Source organism: Choloepus didactylus, chromosome 5 (genome assembly GCF_015220235.1).
Source record: "Choloepus didactylus isolate mChoDid1 chromosome 5, mChoDid1.pri, whole genome shotgun sequence".
In the NCBI taxonomy this organism is placed as follows: Eukaryota; Metazoa; Chordata; class Mammalia; order Pilosa; family Megalonychidae; genus Choloepus; species Choloepus didactylus.
In genome coordinates this window covers 148,384,767-148,405,688 of record NC_051311.1, presented here as the reverse complement: position 1 = coordinate 148,405,688, position 20,922 = coordinate 148,384,767, and the positions used below count along the sequence as shown (strand labels likewise).

The 20,922-nt window shown below is 43.8% G+C and overlaps 1 pseudogene; it reads right to left on the bottom strand.

Moving 5' to 3' along the window:
• Nucleotides 1–9,191: 9,191 nt before the first annotated feature.
• On the bottom strand, nt 9,192–10,075 carry LOC119535026 (annotated as a pseudogene).
• Between the last annotated feature and the right edge of the window lie 10,847 nt (nt 10,076–20,922).

Sequence of the window (20,922 nt, the reverse complement as noted above, 5' to 3'; positions counted from 1 at the left end):
CAGCTACATCAACTGGACCAGCCTCAGGAGAGCAGGGCCCTGAGAGGCTCCTAAAGCAGATCATGTTCAAATCAGATACACTGTGGGATTTGATCTTGAAAGCAGATAAAATCACAGCTGCAGATGAGAAGGGTGGCGAGAGCTGTCCATTTTCTTTGCTGAAGCTGGGAGAGAGTGAGGGGTGGGAGCTGCTGTGCTGCCTGGGACCAGTGCAGCCCCCACGGGGCCCCGGCCCCTGCACAAAAAGACCCACATTCCCCAGGTCCCTCCAGGCCTTGGAAACTTTCAGTGATTCTTGTTGCCCTTGGGTTTCCCTGTCCTTGGGAAGCAGAGCAGCCTTCTCCCCCAGCAGGCCCACTCCCCTGCTCCCGCTGCAGATAAAAGGATAAATGAAAAGGAGATGAATTCATAGCCTAGTTAATTCTCAGGAGCTGTCTAACCAACAGCAACTTTGATCAAGATGATCTGGTTCAATGTTTCTTGCTCATTTTTAGGATAACTAGGCACTGGGGCACGTTGTGCTCTAGAAAAGTGGCTGGTCCAAGAGATGAAGCTGAGATGTTCTGTAAGCATAAAATACAAATGGTGTTTTGGAGAATTAGTATGAAAAATACGTAAAATATCTCATTGTTCATTTTTGTATTATAGGATGTTGAAACTATAATAGTGTGGATATCTTGGATCAAGTAAATTTACAATTAAAACTAATTTCACCTATTTCTTTTCACATTTTTTAATGTGCCAACTAGAAAATGTGAAGTTTATGGCTTGCCCGTGCAGTTCGCCCTGATTCCTATTGGACAGCAGTGTGTTAGACAGATTGTGGATCTGACCATGTCTCCTGAAAAAGGCACACGCAAAATAATTTGTAAATGATTTCAAGGGAGAAGGACTCCCTGGAGATTTTTCACAAAATGATTAGAAAGTCAAGATTGGGAGCCTACTTGTGATTCCAGGTTCTGAGTTCTTACCCCGACTACCATCACTTTTTGGTGGAAGATTCACCATCAGGAGCACAGGAAACAACCCTGCCAGCAGCTCAGCGCCCGCCTCCATTTGGCCCCGCTGGCCCTTGAATTGAAGGTGCAGCAGGAATCCTCATGGCAGGGGGTGCACTGAGCCCTGGACAAGGTGTCGGGCCCTCGGCCTCCTCTTCTCCTCGAACACCGTCCCAACGTGGGACTCAGTCAGGCTCCCCAGACTCTCGGGAACTCTATTCTCTCATTGGTAAAATGAGCTGGATTAACCAAATGACTCCAAAAACTATGTCACTATGATTTCTGTACTAAAACAAATCATACAAATAAGATGTGACTGTGCTGTCTGCTTTCTTGTAAAACCAGTCAACTTCTTGAATAGAAAAGTAAGAAAAGAAAAGAAAAACATTGTAATCTTCTTCCAGCATCAAACAGGAAACCCTTTGCTACTCTATGTGGGGAATTATTGGGGAACAAAAGAGCAGCTCTTTGAGGTTTACGCAGAATTCAAACTCCTTTTCAAATGAAAAATGAAGTTTACATACGGTCCAGCAGAATCAACAGAAACGACCAGTGGAAGGAAAAGCAAATGGCTCTGAGGGAAGTGGGTCCTGAGGTCCTTGGCCGACAGTCTCTTTCCGTGACCTTGGTGGAGAGAGGTTTGTCGTGAGGACACACCTGGCTGCTGAAAGAGCCCAACCCCCCAACCCCCACTGAGGGTCTCAGTCAGAGCCAGGACCTCCCAGTGTGTGGGAACAGGGGCTGAAACTTACTTCTACTGTTTCCAGATTCATCTTCCCCATTGCCTAAATAGAGGAAAACCAAAGGGGCACCCAAGAGGAAGGGCCCTTTGCTCTTCCTGCACCTCTCGGGTGCCTGACTCCAGAGAGGAGTGACCTCAGCCAGCAGGTGATCCTGTCGGGCCAGCCCCTCACTCATCTCCTCTCTGAGCAAAGTCTCTCATAGTGCCCAAGAGTTGACCCACCTCGTGGAGGTTGACACCACCACTGCCGAGTCTCCATGTGCCCTAAACCTCCACAGTTACCCTCCCTAACTCCTGCTTTACCCCTTATGAGTCCTTTGACATTGGGGAGGTCTCAGCTCTTCAGGCCCCAATTTCCTCATCTCAGAAGTAGTCAATTATTTCCCGATTTCAATGTATAACTTTTTCATACAATAAAATATTATATATGTATTTGTGATTCTCTTTCTGGATGATCTATTTTGTGCAACCGATCTCCCTATTCTTATGCCAGTAGTGCAATCTTTTTGCTACTGTAGCTTTTATTTCTGTTTGAAAAGAATTTTTTCTCCATTTACTGTGATGGCAACTTTCTCCTTCCTCATTCATGAGCTAGATTTCAACTCCAGGAAGCTTTTCCAGGGCATCAGGGTACTGGAGTGTGCCTCCCGCATAATCTCCTGGGACATTCTTGATTTCAGAGCCACTCCTGCAGCAGCCATTCAGGATGCCCAGTTACATTTGAATTTCAGATAAACAACAAAGAATTGCTCACTTTTTTTTTTTTTTTTAACTAAGTCCAGCAACCCTACCTGGCAGGCACTTTTGATTCAAGAATCAACAGAAATCCTCTAAGCACTTGATTTGCACCTCCTTCCATCTCCCAAACACAAATCTTCCTTTACCTTTTAGAAGAGTCAAATGTACACAAATACAATTGATCATAATTTATTTTTAAAGAGAAGATTCAAAGGTTATTCTATTTGATGTTCATCTTTGCCTCAAAGATTAATTACAGATGTCGAAAGGATGTGACCCTCCTGACAAGACTGGGGCAACCCCAGGGACACATTGAAATGGAATCCAGGGAAGCTAGCCTGCTTTAGGACTGCTCACTGCACCAGGAACAGGCAAGCTCTATCCACGGTTCAACTACCCAAGATATCTGTCCTTAACCTGCTTGGAGTTCTGAGCTCTCCGGGCTCCAGGCTCTTTCTTGCGGAGAGGGCTGCTCCCAGCCTGCCTCTAGAGGGCGCTCAGGAGGTGGGTTGAATCAGAGTAAGGGCTCCTCTCCCAGCCCTGTCCCAGCCCCCACCCCTTCTGTACAAATAGCTTGGAGGTCTTCTGACACAGATGCTCAGCTTCTTCTCCTTGCCTGTGATACCAGTTAGGAAGAAGAGCTCTAACTCGCTGCCCTTTCTCCTAGGATGACTTTCTTTTTGGGTAGGATTTGAGTTTTCAGAGGGAGTTCTTCTTTCATCACCTGGTTGCCTTTGCTTCTAAAGCCCGAGAGAGGAACATGCTGTGGGCTGTGGCTCTACTTCTAGCTTTCTTGGCTCCTGGTAAGTGTGTTGCATAGATGCTCATGGGTTGTTTTTTTGAATTTTGGATTTTCTTCTAAGTTATTACTATTACCTCTTCCCTATTACTTGTTTGTGTTGTTCCCATTGCAGCCAGTCAGAGTGCTCCCAACTTGGAAAGGAGGAAGACGTCAGTCACCAGACAGATTGGGGAAACTGTTGTAATCAATTGTGATATTGTTGGACAATCCAGCAGCTACATCCACTGGTACCGACACCAAGAGGGGAAGGCCCCACAACGCCTTCTCTATTACTATCCCCATTCCTCAAAAACCTGGGTGGAGTCAGGATTCAATCCAGGGAAATATGATGCTTATGAAGGTACAGAGAAGAGATTCAAATTTGTACTCCGAAATCTGGAGGAAAGTGATTCTGGCGTGTATTACTGTGCGGTGTGGGACAGGCACGGTGATTCAGACTTCCTCTATCCTGTGCTGAAAACTGCCTGTGGCTGCCGAGAGCAGCCCTGGGCCACAGGGTAGACAGCCGTTGTCTCCTCACGTCCTGGCCCTGACTGCTTTACTCTGAGCAGTAAAAACCCTGAGCTCAAAACCCAGCCTCCACCTTTCCATCCCCCCCTGCTCTGAGCAGCAGTATCCCTGCACCCCACTGCCTCAGGCTCTTCCCACAGACCAAACTAAGATCTCCAGGCCCTAACCAAGCCATCTGGCTGAGGGCATAGATCTTTCAGCTCTCCAGGGGCTGGGGGAGTCCCATTCGATCTGCTTCCCAGGACAGTCAAGGTCACCTGGGGCTGGTCTGACAAGGGAGATATTTGGGAGAGCCTATGGGAAGGCTGTCTGTGCCGAATCATTGATCCAATCATTATCTGCAGATGATGGCTGGGAATGGTGCTTATTCATTACTGAGGAGTGTCAGAAATGATGGAATGGAGGCTTTGGAATTCCTGAAGGACTCAAGCTGGTGTCTGTTGGAAAAACATATTTCCCCACCATGACCAACCAGTGCACCATTAGCATGATTGGTAATGTAGGGAAAAATTGATTTTAGAAGGTGTGCCAAACATTGTCTTCTACTTACATATTTATTTTTGATTGAATCTCTCCCAGACCACTGCCAAAGCTATTCTGTTTAAAACAGAATTAAAATTAATTGACTCTCTTAGATTTTCTGCATATATGTTTATAGCATCTGCAATCCTTCTACGTTTTAATCCTTATAATCCTAACTTTTTTTCCATTTTCTATCATTAATGCATAGGTTAAGACATCCAGTGTTATATTTAAGAAAAACCAAGATGACTAGCAACCTTGCCTTAATCCGATTCCCTAGAGAAAAGAAAGGCTCAAGTGTTTCATGTTTCCGAGTTTCACCATATCAAAACTTTCCATCTGTGTGTGTGATATAACTTGTTATTTATTCAATTTAATTAATGGAAGATTAGCAATCCAACATGGGAATAAGTTTAGGAAACAAAGATAAAACAATAAGATTTATTAAAAATAGTTAAAATAAAAGAAAAAGAAATTTAATGAGCAGTGAGCTTTAGGTCTAGAACAGAAAGTGAGGGCTGGCTGCACTGGTGCCCTCTCCAGCTACAAACATGTAGAAGTGATAGATGAAATATTTAAATTAATTAAAATGACCCACCTACACTTAATAGAAAAGCTATATTTCAGTGGGGCAACCAAAACAGGGCATAGAATGTGGCAGGTGCAGGTGAAGCTGCACAATCCCCTCGAAGGTGACTCTGTGACACACTGAGGGGTGGGGATTGGCTGGGGCTTCAAAGGCTGTCCAGGAGCTCAAGCCAAGTATGCCCCATGCATGGCTGATTCCTAGGTCTAGAGGCTGGGTCAGTGATCTACCCATGATCTCAGGTTGAGAGATGGATTTGGCTCCAGCACCCATAATTCTGTCTGTTACACTTTCTCAGAACACAAGACAAGAAGATGCAGCAGTGTGGGAAACCATCAGGACTCCTAATCCATGGGGATCTACTAGTCAGGAAATAGAAAAAATGGACTTAAAATTATCAAAGAGATAGAGAATACAATAGCCTTGAGTAGGTATTCGAGTTTCTGAGACAAGATATAAAAAACAGCACTGGAAATAAAAGTGATTTAAATCAAGCACAGAATATCAAAACACACAAAACCTATAAGTTCTCTTAGTGTCAGGTCCAAACAAAGATGGCTCCCAAACAAAAGGGCCTTAATCCTGACCCTTTTTCATGTTGTGGCAAATGTAGAAAATGATCCTATTTGTCAACCTCATTCTGGTAAACAGGAGATGCTCCTCAAGGCCAGAGGCCACCGGCTTTGGAGTCCTGGAGCCCTGGTCCCCACACAGTCGCCCTGAGGATGGAGTGATCTGGACCTCAGGCAGCCTCAGCCCTGTCACAGCCCACAGCCACCCAGGACATCAACCCTCAATCCACAAAATCCTAAATACACATATAGGAAATGCCAAGGGAGCCTGGCACTGGTAAGTTCCACCTGGTGAGCTGGCAGGACTGTAAGCAGAGTCTGGTAACAGGAAGTGGGACTGGGAGGCCAGGAGGCTCCACGTGGGAAGGGCACAGGGGAGCTGCACCCCAGCTGTGCCCCAGGGAGGTGGTGGCATCCTGGGGATCGGGCATCTCATTCCTGCTTTGTGTAACTAATGCCATGTAATCACATCCTTTGCATTTAAAGAAGCTTTATGTCCTTGAGCTGTGTCTGATAGCATCTTTCCATCAGTCACTTGAGTGTTCTGTAATTGCCAAAGCAAACTCAGGGGCCGAAGTGCATGTGGAACTGACACGGAGATCCTGGACCCTAGTGAACAAAAAGATTGGGGGGGGAGAAACCCAGGAACTGAGGAGAGAGAAGACCTGGAAAGTCAGGCAGATGAGACTTTTGCGGGGAGTCCTGTCTTGTTTCATCTTTAAAGTATACTCAAACAATGAAAAAATTGAGTAGAACAACAGTCAGAGAACAGAGTTTATAATTTAGTAGAGTCTATAACTATTTGAAATCCTCCAAATTTTTTGTACATTTGAATTAGGTCTTAGAAAATACGGTGGGAAAAATGATTTTGTTCATAAGGTGCTTAGTATACAAAGAATATCTTATCTAACAATGTGCATAAACTATACAAAGAGACATAGAAAGTTGTGTGCTCATTATTTTGTTTACTTTCCATGCAACCCTGGGAAGTCCCTTGTTAGAGGAGGAAAGGGAGGTGAAACAACAATCCTTATGCTACTTTCAGGCATCTTAATTCTTCCCCTGCTTCTAATGGGCCCCCCTGGAAACACCACCAATGCCGGCTCAGACGGTGGGCACGGGTTTGGGGGAGAGGTGGCTGCTCTGTGCGGGCCCCTTGCTCCCAGGCAGGCAGCACAGCACAGTCCCTGCCCTGTTGCTGCAATTGGCTAAATGCAGCCTGAGATCCACCAGCCAGACCCAACTTCCCATCCCAACCCCAATTCCCTTTCGGTGTGTCGCCTTGGAAATGTTACCTAAAATAACAACTTTACATTTCGCAGTGCTAAATGTAGAGGGTGTTCAATCACTGATAGCTATCATTGCCATTACTATTCTGTCCCCATCCTTCAAGCATTTATTTAGAACTCTAGCTATTTATCACCCTAGCATGTCACCCTGCTTCACATTTCTGTCACTCCTCTCACTCTCCAGCCTCCCCCTTACTCCCCACTTTTCTCACCAGTTCCTTCTTTGCCCCACCAGGGAAGCAGCTGCATAGGCCATAACCTGTCCTCTCCCACCCGCAAATCCCATTTCATGCCAGCACCTCTTTGGACAGAGACTAGAAGTCACACTGCTCATGTCAATCCATCTACTCAAGAGGCAGAGCCCTGTGGGTCCTCGGCCTCCTTCCCATGTTGAGTGTATGTGGCTTGAGGCTCTCAGCCATCCCTGCCTCACCGCTGTCTCCTTGCAGCTGGCCAGTGGGTCCTCAGGCTGGAGCAGCCGGGGAAGCTCTGTCCCCAGCCCTGCTTGGCCCTCAGCACGGTCAGCTACATCCACTGGACCAGCCTCAGGAGAGCAGGGCACTGAGAGGCTCCGCCAGCAGACCATGTGCAAATCAGATACACTGTGGATTCCGTCTTGAAAGCAGATAAAATCAGAGCCACAGAGGTGAAGGGTGGCGAGAGCTGTCCATTGTCTTTGCTGAAGCTGGGGGAGAGTGAGGGGTGTGTGCTGCTGTGCTGCCTGGAACCAGTGCAGCCCCCACGGGGCCCCGGCCCCTGCACAAAAAGACACACATTCCCCAGGTCCCTCCAGGCCTTGGAAATTTTCACTGGTTCTTGGTGCCTTTGGGTCTCCCTGTCCTTGGGAAGCAGAGCAGCCTTCTCCCCCAGCAGCCCCACTCCCTGCTCCCACTGCAGATGAAAGGATTAAATGAAAAGGGGATGAATTCATAGCCTCATTCTTTCTTAGGAGCTATCAAACCAACAGCAACTTTGATCAAGATCATCTGGTTCAACGTTTCTTGGTCATTTTTGGGATAACTATCCACTGGGGCCTGTTGTGACCTAGGAAAGTGGCTGGTCCAAGAGATGAAGCTGAGAGGTGCTGAAAGCATAAAATACGAATGACATTTTGAAGAATTAGTGTGAAAAATATGCAAAATATCTCATTGTTCATTTTTATATTGATGGGATGTTGAAATTATAACAGAGTAGATACTTTGGGTCAAGTAAAATTATGATTAAAACTAATTTCACCTGTTTCTTTTTACATTTTTTAATGTGCCTACTAGAATATGTAATGTTGGTGGCTTCCTCTGCAGCTCACCCTGATTCCTATAGGACAGTTTGTGGTTCTGACCATCTCCCCTGAGAAATGATCACACTAAATAATTTGTTAACGATTTCAAGGGAGAAGGACTCCTTGGAGATTTTTCACAAAATCGTTGGAAAATAGGGACTGGGAGTCTGTTCCTGATTCCAGGTTCCGAGTACTTATCCCATCTCCTATCATTTTTTTGGTGGAAGATTCACTATCGGGATCACAGGAAACAACCCTGCCAGCAGCTCAGCACCCGCCTCCATTTGGCCCCGCTGGCCCTTGAGCTGAGGGTGCAGCAGGAATCCTCGTGGCAGGGGGTGCACTGAGCCCTGGACGAGGTGTCGGGCCCTCGGCCTCCCACTTCTCCTCAAACACCGTCCCAACGTGGGACTCGGGCTGGATCCCCAGCCTCTCAGGGTCTCTATTCTCTCATCTGTAAAATGAGGTGGTTTAACCAAATGACTGCAAAAACTATGTCACTATGATTTCTGTATTAAAAGAACAGTGGGGTGGTACAGTCAGACAGAGGGCACATTCTAAAGACCTATGAGGGCATTCTCTTTTGTGTGCAATATTTATTAATTGATTTATTTGTTTTTTAAATGGGTAGATTTTATTTATCTGTACTTAAAAATTTATAATATGACGAAACTGCTAAAATATTACTATAATGCAGCATAAACAAAACATCTATCTACAAAGAGTAATTAACAAATTAGAGGCAGCAAACAAAAGAAGGATTATGATAGCTTAACAAACCAGTGAAGCCTCCCAATGCCTTAAAATGAGTACTCCATCACACATTTTTATACTTTTAGTTCCCTTTCTTGAGGCTAGATCCTAAAGATACCCAAACTAATATTATATCTACTTCTCTATAGTCACAAACATGTATCTCATCCTGCATGTTTTCCAAAACAGCCAAAGGTCATCTGGCTCATTACTACTGAGTTTTTGAAATCTTTGAAATCTCTGATTAGATTCATAGCAATACCTGTACCCATCCCAACTACCCAGTGAAAACCAGGATAAAGTCAGATACACAGCTTTCAAGATAATTCTGCAAGGAAGGACATAATGCAGCCTCTGCCCAGATTGATATTGTAGTATATACCCATCTTCACCTTTATCTTCATACATCTTCAGGCTGGGTATTCATGAAGTAATTTGGGAATAAATCCATGGTGTATAGGGTACTAAAAATATTTAGCAGTTTGCTCTGTTACGTTATGGCTTTCCCCAGCATTTCCCACGGTGGTCTCCAAATCACCGGCAGGAGGATTTTGCTGGAATTGGACCTGGGGCTGCAGGGATTCCTCTCCACTGTTCTGGAACTGATTCTTCCAGACTGGGTTATTATTCCAGGCTTGGGTGTACCAGGGCTGGCTGCACCAAGACTGGCTGCTTCAGGAATGGCTGCTCCAAACTGTACTGTTCCAGGTCTGGTTACTCCACATGGGAAAGTTACCGGAAGTGTTTGCCAAGCACCCTTGGGGATAGGAAGAGTAGAGTCCTGGATCACACTGTTGCCATTCTTTGACCAGATGGTGTTTTTCTGCCTCTTCTTACGTTTCATTCTCTGGTTTGGAACCAGGTCTCAACCTGTTTGTAGCTGAGGTTCAGAATGTTGGAAAGTTCTTGCATCTGCTGGAGGCTGAGGTATTTCTGTCTTTGAAATCTATCATTGATTATACACAGCTGGGCCTGAGAGAACATGGTTCTGATGTTCTGTTTCTTGACCTGGCCTTCGTCTTCCTGCTTCCCTGTCCTCTTCCCTCCAGATGCGGGTAGTTTTATTTTGAGACTGGTGGAAGAGTCGGGGCTATCCTGAATAAGCAGATCCACAGAGGAAGGAAGAGGAGAGACTGTCTCTGAGTGGTGCACCTCAGCAGATGGCATTTGCAAGGATGCATAATTTTATTCAGCCTCATAAATCTCAGGCATTGGTGAAGACTCGCTAGAATTGTCTGTTTTGGGGCAAGGCAAGCTTTGGGGAGAAGCTAGATCCATGCTCATGTTGTTGAGCAGAAGGAGGGGGGGGAAATCAAAGGCCTAGACTGTGAGAATGGCCAAGGTAGGCTTAAAAGACTATTTGGATGGAAGATCTTAGAGAAATATGAGTATCTACAGATATGGAAGTATTAAAATTGTGGGACGAAGGGAATCCCCACCACAGTAACAATAGCCAAACAGACCAATGCAGGAAAACACAATATTTGTTTTTAATAAGAATCTTCTCTTTCGGTTTCCGGCCAGGGCCAGAACCAATTACCTGAGAGTCACATAATTCAGCCTCTTGATATCTTCTGTTGTGTACAGTCATCTGTGTGTGTGTTTGCATGTGTGTGTGCCTGTGTGAGAATGAGTGCATTTAACCTCTCCAAGTCTCAGTGTTCTCATCTCTGATGAGGATTTTGGAGCATTGCCTGTACCTGAAATAAATGGGCTGGAGTCACGTGGAGTCATGTGGAGTCAGTTTACTGGTCAGCTGGATGGCAGAAACTTTGGCTCTCCGTTCACTCACAGGACACTCAGCAATTGTTGCATTTTCCTCGGTCGACCTCCTAAAAATGGGATTTTCCAAGAGCAGTGTCATGTCAAGGGGAAGCCAGCAAAGTGCACGCTAAGCTTCCATTTTTCATTCTACCACACTTAGTTCAGTATCTGGAGTATTGACTCAATACAGAACCACAGATAATTAGAACTGGAAGAGAGCTAAGAAATCACCCACACCTTTCCTCTGAAGACTGGGGAAATGGGGACCTTGTGTGAAGCTTCTTTCCTAAAACTACCCAGCACATTTGAAGTGGAATTGGAAAAACTGGTTCCTTGCTTGCATTTCAGGACCCTTTCCATTCCCTGTGCTTTTTCCAGTCGCTAAGTCTTTGGTGTTAACAAACGTAACTCACTGGGGCTCCATTGTGAGAATATAACTTGTGACAATCCACCGACGGCCAGCAGGTGGTGACAGAAGTTAATACATCTAAATACTATCAAAATACTGGACTTCTGAGGTAGGAAGAGTTGAAAAAGTCACATTTTGCATGAAAATGCAACAGGCTGATGAAGACAGAAAGTAATCCCTGAATAATCACACCCAAGTAGTTCACCTAGGACACGGGCTCTGGAGACAAGACAGACTTTTTCAGATTCTGGGTGTTTTCTCTATTTGATATACAACCTCATATAAGCCTCAGTTTCATCTGCAAAATGGGGATAAATAACACCTATTATATTCTTTGAGGATGGAATAAATATGTAAAATATTTCACACTCAATAAATGTATTTAATATCATTTAATGGATCAAAGATTTCTGTTATTGACTTAAAATATAGTGTTTGAAGAAAGGCCATCAACTATTAATTTTGAAATGCTGGAAGTTTCTGCTATTTTTCTACTATTGAAATTTCTACTCTGATTAAGTAAATAATATTCAAGAATATCATATGCTCTTTGCTTTCTGACATCTGTGAGTTATTGAGTTTCTGCAATCTTTCTCACATTTTCCATATGGTTCATTACATGTTAGGGTTTTAAAAGAAATTCTATATATATTTATATTCCATTGATGGCAGCACAGGTTTTGGAGTTTGTTAGACTCTGGTTTAAATCCAGGATCTGCTACCTACTTCTGCTGAGCAGGTCAACCTTTTAAATTTGGATTCTCTCATTTGTCAAATGTGGTTGATTCTGTCTACTTCGAAGTATTATTATAAGGATTAAATTGCTGTAAAAATTCAATTTAAAAGAAGTATTGAATAGTTTTTATTTTTTAACTTGTCACAGCCCTGGTGCGTGGCAGGTGCTGGGCTTGGCCGTGTGCTGCTGGGCTGCTCGGTCAGCTAGGGGCCGGCCGGTCCATGCTGGCCTGGCTGGGAGCTGAGTCTGTTCCACAAGGTCTCGCATCCTCCACGGGTCAGTCCAGACTCGTTCTCCTGGCCATGGTGGGTCCTGAGAGCTGCCGGTAAGGACACCTGAGGCCTGGGCCTGGAGCAGGAGCTCCATGGATTCCTCCCGTATTCAGGAAATGTGGGAAAAGCCTGAACCTCTTCATGGAAGGAGCTGGGAATTCACATCGTAAGGAGTGAGTTCTGGTTCTGGAAAATGTGGAGGGAGCACATTGCACCTTGTCTGTCCCATTGAAGGCATCTACAGACTGAATCTGAGGACTCTGAAAAATAAAAGATAACTAGAAGAATGGGGAAGGGAGTCAAAGTGACGCTTTCCTATTTACTTTTTTTCTCCAGTATTCCCAACCCAGACTCAAAGTTAAGGAAAAGACAACCTGAACCCCAGAACTGTGCATTAAATTAAAAAGAGAGTACCCAGACAAGTTCTATATTTTGGTAAAAAGACTGTGAGTCAGAGAGCCTGTTTCTTTGCTTTTTGCTTTTGTTCTTTAGTCATCTTCTGTGCCCAGCTCCCAGGCAGTCCCAGTGGCAGGCACAGGAGCCGTCGATAGACAGGAGCCTAAAGCTCTTACGGGCAAGAATCCTTCCCTCTGATAGAGAAACTGTGGTCCCAAGAGTGTGGAGAGTCTCCCATTGCCCCTTCTCTCTGTATCCTTTCACTGCTTGGCACTGGAGCAGACACAGTGGAGGGAAGTGCACTGCAGAGCAAGCTCACTAAAGCCCCACGTCTCCCAGGACAGGAGCAGGAATGGCTGTGGATTGGACTGCCTTGGGGAGACTGCAGAGCAGAGGGACATGAAGAAAGCAATCACATACAATGGTGTGTGGACCCCTGGGTTCACCCCCTAGATGCCCATGCATAGAGCTGGCTCTAAGCAGCCTACCAAAGGCTTTGCAAACTGAACTATAAGATAAACCACTGCCCAGGACATAGACCAGCCACTTGTTGGTGGAGGCACAGGACAGAGCTGAATAGCGCTGCGAAGGCTGTGAAATCCCGAACTGGTGTGGGAACAACAGCCTACCAAATGCAGATAGGAACTTGCAACCCTGACTGGGTCAATTTCCTGCTAACAACCAACAAGCATAAACAAAACAAAATCAACATTCTCCATAGGATTTAAACAAGACCCAGAGTCCCAGAACAAATTATTAAAATGTTCATATTTGGAGTGTGAAGAACCAGGGAAATCTTCAACATTTCAGAGGGGAAAACCTAGTCAACAAATCCAAACATGAGATGGCAGAAATGTTGGACCAACAGGCAGAGAATTTATTGTAGTTATCATCATCAGGGATAGAACTGCAAAGAGAGGCACAATTAGAGAAATAGAGAAAGAGTGATTGGTAGTAGAGATAGGCAGACATAGGTAAGAGAGATATAAATGTATATAGAGAGTGTATAGATGGAGAGGGATAATGAGGTAGAGGAGAAATAAAGAGAAATTTAGAAGGAGAGACAGAGGTGAAAAGTGAGAGAGAGGAAAAGTATAAAGTGATTAATAGTGACAGGAGATAGAGACACCAAAAGAAAGATAGAAATATGGATACAGAGATGGAGAAAGAGAGAGAGCAGTGCGAGTGTGTGTGTGTGTGTGTGTGTGTCTGTGTCTGTGCATAGAGACAGAAATGGGGGGATTGTGAAATAGAATGATAGGGAGCTGCTGCATGTGGTAGAGTTTTAAATCCGTGCATAATTGATGTCTAAATCCAGAATATCTTTAGGGATCACCTAATGATAATGTTCTTTTTTTTTTTCTTCATTTTATTGAGATATATTCACATACCACGCAGTCATACAAAACAAATCATACATTCGATTGTTCACAGTACCATTACATAGTTGTACATTCATCACCTAAATCAATCCCTGACACCTTCATTAGCACACACACAAAAATAACAAGAATAATAATTAAAGTGAAAAAGAGCAATTGAAGTAAAAAAGAACACTGGGTACCTTTGTCTGTTTGTTTGTTTGTTTCCTTCCCCTATTTTTCTACTCATCCATCCATAAACTAGACGAAGTGGAGTGTGGTCCTTATGGCTTTCCCAATCCCATTGTCACCCCTCATAAGCTACATTTTTATACAATTGTCTTTGAGATTCATGGGTTCTGGGTTGTAGTTTGATATCTAATGATAATGTTTGATATCTAATGATAATGTTCTAATTTCAATGTTTCTCTTGCATTTATTAGTTGTGATATTTCCATTCAGAACATGCATTCATAAGCTTTGTGGTATCCTGCAAAATATTTTATACAGACTTGGCAAGATAAATATTTGATTATTTTTCTTTTATATTTCTGCTTTTGGAATAATGGAATGGTGCCTTAACTGCACACTTGTGACATTTTGTGGGTGTGTAGGAGTGTATGTCATATATACCAATGAACAATATATTTACTGTCTTTTGACCTTTTTATAGGTATTCTTCTTTCGGTGTTGAATTGTCCCATCTGTGGCTGGTGAGAGCCACTGCAAGTTGGCTTTTCTGTGCTTTCACATGAGCTCGATAGTCTCCCATGGCTTCCTTGCTTTCAGTTATGACGAGATGGCATAGTCTTATCTTGTACATATTCTGCCCAAGAAATGGATTAAGCCATCACTCAGTCAAGCTCTAGTTACCTTAAATTACCTTTTAGGGCTCATTACTTCTGGATTGTTATTGCTTCTGATTCAGTGGACATTTCTTAGAGAAAACAACTTGAAGTTAAAGAGCAGAGGGTTTTTACTTAAATTTTTCTATTTTTTGTTTGTATTTCTTTACTCTTACACTGAAAATCTTGGTCCCTAAATAGTATTAACATAAATATAGGTAAGTATGTAAAAATATAAATACATGCAATACTATAATTACCACTAACAACACTACGTCCAGTGGATGCAATTTAAAATTATCTTTTCCTCTCTCTCTGTTTAATCAATCTTTTGTGTTTTGCATTTGTGTTACTTACTTCATGCCCACACTCCAACATTACACATAAAGAAAACCACATTATTTTCTTCTAATGTTTTTATTATTTTATTATTTAATGTTTGTATCATTGATTCATCTTGAATTACTTTATATAACAATTACTGTATAACATTAATAGTGGATATGAGTACTCATTCCTTGTTAGTTACTCCGCTAAGCATTTTACATGTATGATCTTATTTAATCCTCTCAGAAACCCAATTCACTAAGTACCACTGAATTTCACAGATGAGAAATTGAGTTACAGTCAAGTAACTTTTGCAATGTCCAGGTTTGTATACGGTAGAGATTTCAACGCAAGCACTGTGAGTCACAAACTAAGCAGTCATTAATTTAATCTGCATTGTCTTATCTTTAATGAAGGTGAGGATTATTTCACAAGTTTATTGCTCAGTTTTCTTCTTTTGTCTCCTACCTCTTCTTGTTCCTTGCCTATTCTTCTATTGGAGTGTGAACACTTTTCTTAGTGTTTTTCAAGAAGTCTTATATACCATTTTAGGGATGTTAAACCTTTATTAAATTATGTTAAAACATTGACCTTTTTTGCTATTTACTTTTTTTTGGTGACAAGAGGTTGTATAGTTACTTTAGGTTAAATCTACCTTATGGTGTCTGGTTTTGACATCAAGCCTTGAGAGTCCTTGCTCACTGCAGCTCATATGCAACCATCAACCTTAAATTCTAATGCATTTTTTAAATACTTAAGTCTTTACTCCAATTGAAATGCATTTGTGAATGGTAAGGGAACAATTCAACAGTATTTTTTTCCATACAGAGAACCAGTTCCCATTAAGAGAATTTATTTCCCAATTTGAATGTGCAACTTTTTTCATATAATAAAATGTTGCATATATGTGATTCTCTTTCTGGATGATCTATTTTGTTCAACGGATCTCCCTAGTCTCATGCCAGTTCTGCACTCTTTTTGTTACTGTAGCTTTATAGTTCTTTTTACATTCTGGTGGAGTTAATTTTCTTTTATTACATTTTTAAAAGAATTTTTCCTCCATTTTAGTGTAATGTCAAATTTCTCCTTTCTCATTCATAAACTAGATTTCTACTCTAGCAGACTTTCCCAGGGCATCAGGGCACTTGAGCCTGCCTCCTGCGTGATGACCTGGGACACTGTTGATTTCAGAGCTGTTCCTACAGCGGCCATAGAAGATGCCCAGTTAAATGTGAAATTCAGATAAACAACAAATAATAGCTCAATTTTTTTTTTTTGTTAACTAGACCTGACAACCCTACGTGGCGGGCACTTTTGACTCAAGGATCAACAGAAATCCTCTAAGAACTTGATTTGCATCTCCCACCATCCCCCAAACACATACGTTCTTTTACCTTTTAGGAGAGTCAAATGTAGACCAACATAATTGATCATAATTTATTTTTGGAAGGAAGATTCAAAGGTTATTCCATTTGATGTTCATGTTTGCCTCAAAGATTAATTACAGATGTCAAAAGGATGTGTCCTCTCCTGACAGGGCTGGGGCAGCCCCAGGGACATGTTGAAACGGAATCCAGGGATGCTAGCCTGCTTTAGGACTGCTCGCTGCCCCAGGAACAGGCAAGCTCTATCCACGGTTCTACTACACAAGACACCTGCACTCAACCTGCTTGGAGTTCCGAGCTCTCCGAGCTCCAGGCTCTTTCTTGCGGAGAGGGCTGCTCCCAGCCTGCCTCTAGAGGGCGCTCAGGAGGTGGGTTGAATCAGAGTAAGGGCTCCTCTCCCAGCCCTGTCCCAGCCCCCACCCCTTCTGTATAAATAGCTTGGAGGTCTTCTGACACAGATGCTCAGCTTCTTCTCCCTGCCTGTGATACCAGTTAGGAAGACAGCTCTAACTTGCTGTCCTTTATTTCAGGGATGACTTTCTTTTTTGGGTAGGATTTGAGTTTTCAGAGGGAGTTCTTCTTTTATCACCTGGTTGCCTTTGCTTCTAAAGCCCAAGAGATGAACATGCTGTGGGCTGTGGCTCTACTTCTAGCTTTCTTGGCTCCTGGTAAGTGTGTTGCATAGATGTTCATGGGTTGTTTTTTTTGAATTTTGGTTTTTATTTTATGGAATTGCTATTACCTCTTCCCTATTACTTGTTTGTGTTGTTCCCATTGCAGCCAGTCAGAGTGCTCCCAACTTGGAATGGAGAAAGAGGTCAGTCACCGGGCAGACTGGGGCAACTGTCGAAATCACTTGTGATATTCTTGGACAAACCAGCACCTACCTCCACTGGTACCAACACCTAGAGGGGAAGGCCCCACAACGCCTTCTCTACTACAATACCCATTCCTCAAAGTTTTGGGTGGACTCAGGAATCAATGAAGTGAAATATGATGGTTATACAGGTAGAGATAAGAGCTACAAACTTAAACTCCGTAATCTGGAGGAAAGTGATTCTGGCGTGTATTACTGTGCGGTGTGGTATAGGCACGGTGATTCAGACTTCCTCTATCCTGTGCTGAAAACTGCCTGTGGCTGCCGAGAGCAGCCCTGGGCCACAGGGTAGACAGCTGTTGTCTCCTCACTTCCTGGCCCTGACTGCTTTACTCTGAGCAGTAAAAACTCTGAGCTCAAAACCCAGCCTCCACCTTTCCATCCCCCCTGCTCTGAGCAGCAGTATCCCTGCACCCCACTGCCCCAGGCTCTTCCCACAGACCAAGTGTTCTAGTTTGCTAATGCTGAAGAATGCAAAACACCAGAGATGGATTGGCTTTTATAAAAAGGGGGTTTATTGAGCTACACAGTTACAGTCTTAAGGCCATAAAGTGTCCAAGGTAACACATCAGTAATCGGGTACCTTCACTGGAGGATGGCCAATGGTGTCCGGAAGACCTCTGTTATCTGGGAAGGCATGTGGCTGGCGTCTGCTCCAAAGTTCTGGTTTCAAAATTGTTTTCTCCCAGGACGTTCCTCTCTAGCAAGCTTGCACCTTTTCAAAACATCACTCACAGCTGCACTGAGTTCCTTCTCCTTGAGTCAGCTCATTTATATGGCTCCACTGATCAAGGCCCACCCTGAATGGGCAGGGCCATGCCTCCATGGGAATATCCCATCAGAGTCATCACCCACAGCTGGGTGGGGCACATTCCAAGCAAATCTAATCAGCACCAAAACATCTGCCCCACAAGAGTACATCAAAGATAACGGCGTTTGGGGGACAAAATACATTCAAACTGGCACATTCCACCCCCTGGACCCCAAAATGACATTATCTTTCCAAATACAAAATACATTTATTCCATCACAATATCACAAAAACTTAAATCATTTCAGTAACAACAGTTAAGTACAAGATCCTATCAAAATCAATTACAGGTGTGGTGGGTCCTAAGGCATAATTCTCCTTTAGCTTTGGATCTGTGGACTTAGAACAAGTTATATGCTTCCAATATACAAAGGAGGGACATTCATAGGATAAACATTCCCATTGCCATAAGGAGAAACAGTAAGGAAAACAGGGTTAACAGGACCAAAACAGTTCTTAAAACCTGCAGGACAAACTCCATTAGATTTCAAAGTCTGAGAGTCATTTACAGAGCAATGTTGCATCCTTGGGGCTTGAGAGAGTGGGAGTCTAACCCTTCCTAAGGGTCTTTTCAGCAGCCCTTTCCTCTCCAAACGCTTAGGTGAGTGCTCCAACATATCCACACATTGGGGAGACCACCTTCTCGGCCCCACCTTCCTCAAACATTGTGGCAGCTCCCGGATTCCCTTCCATTTCCAGGGCACACGCTCAACCCCTTCAGAACAGTGTGGTGGCAGCCAGGCACTCCCAAATTCCCTGGGAATGTGCTCCACCCTTGTTGGGGCTTGGGGTGGCAGGACATTTCCTGAGCACTGAGGTGGAACGCCCACCCTCGACCTCCGGGGCAAACTCACCCTTTCCATGCATGTGGGCTGCTCCGCTCTCCCAGCCCAAGGCCTCTTGACTCCAGACCTCAACCTCCATGGCTCTGTCTTTGAAGAAATTTTTCCTTCTGTTTGTTCCTTGTGTGTCTCCTCCAGTCCAGAATGGCAACGGCTCTGTCTGTAAAGATCTTGCAAAAATTCTGTTGGCTTTGCATGAAGCATACAGGGGTCAAAGCCATCAGACAATAGGACTTTACAAAAATCCTTTCTGGATAATTCCATCTCCAATCTTGGCTTGTACTGAAATGGTGGCTGGGTTCCATGTTTGGTTACATCCTCATGTTGGGCTGTAGCTTCTGGGATTCCACCCCCTGGAAGCTCGTAATTTTCCAAGCCATCAGCTTCTGGTTTCTTTGAATCCCAGAGTTCAGTTCTAAGTTTATCTCTTTCCACTCGCGTTTTACTATAATCTGCAAGGAGAAACCAGGGTACATCCTCCACAGTCTGGAGATCTCCTCAGCTAAGTATTCCAGGTTGTTGCTTTCAAATTCTTCCTTCCATCTGATACCAGGACTCAATTTTGCCAAATTCTGTGCCACTTTAAAACAAGGATCACCTTTCTTCTAGTTTACAACAACATAGTCATCATTTCTATTCCAGACCTCATCAGAAGTATCTTTAGAGTCCGTATTTCCATAAACAGTCTCTTCAAAGTAGTTTTGGCCTTTTCTGTCAAGCTCCTCACAATTCTTCCAGAATCTTCCCCTTATCCATTTGAAAAGCTGTTCCAACATGTTTGGTATTTGCAAACTCAGCAGCAAAAGCACCCCACTTCTCTGGTACCAAAATCTGTTCTAGTTTGCTAATGCTGTGGAATGCAAAACACCAGAGATGGATTGGCTTTAATAAAAGGGGGTTTATTAGGCTACACAGTTACAGTCTTAAGGCCATAAAGTGTCCAAGATAACACATCAGTAATTGGGTACCTTCACTGGAGGATGGCCAATGGTGTCCGGAAAACCTCTGTTAGCTGGGAAGGCACGTGGCTGGCATCTGTTCCAAAGTTCTGGTTTCAAAATGGCTTTCTCCCAGGACGTTCCTCTCTAGCAAGCTTGCACCTCTTCAAAACATCACTCACAGCTGCACTGAGTTCCTTCTCTCTGAGTCAGCTCATTTATATGGCTCCACTGATCAAGGCCCACCCTGAATGGGCAGGGCCATGCCTCCATGGGAATATCCCATCAGAGTCATCACCCACAGCTGGGTGGGGCACATTCCAAGCAAATCTAATCAGCACTAAAACGTCTGCCCCACAAGACTACATCAAAGATAATGGCGTTTGGGGGACAAAATACATTCAAACTGGCACACCAAGCTAAGGTCTCCAGGCCCTAACCGAGCCAACTGGCTGAGGGCATAGATCTTTCAGCTCTCTAGGGGTTAGGGGAGCCCCATTCCGTCTGTTTCCCAGAACAGTCAAGGTCACCTGGGGCTGATCTGACAAGGGAGATACTTTGGGGAGCCTTATGAGAAAACTGGCTGTGCTGAATCATTGATCCAATCATTATCTGGAGATGATGGCTGGGAATGGTGCTTATTCATTATTTAGGAGTATTAGAAAGGATGGGATGAAGCCTTTGGACTTTGTGAAGGCCTCAAGCTGGTGTCTGTCAGAAAAATGGATATTCCCCCACCGTGACAAACCAAGGAACTATATGCATGATTGGAAATGTAGGGAAAAATTGATTGCAAAGAATATGCCAACCATTGTCTTCTACTTTTATATTCTTTTGAGGGAATCTATCCCAGCCCACTGCCAAAGCTATTCTGTATAAAACAGGTAAAACTCCTTTCCACTCCTTTCCCCCAACATACAAACAGCCACATCACAACTGGACTGAAGTGATCAGATTATTATTTTTCCCTCAGTACTGGGATGCTTGGGTGAACAATCCGATAAGGAATACTATTATGTATTAGACTTCAAAAGTCCATCTGAATTGAAATTGTGTGCCTTTGAATTGAAGAGAAAGGGATGTGGCTGCCCACGGAGCCATTGTTTAAGGACAGAAGATGTATCCGTGTAGAGGGGAGACTGACTAATGGGACAGGGTATTTGAGGAG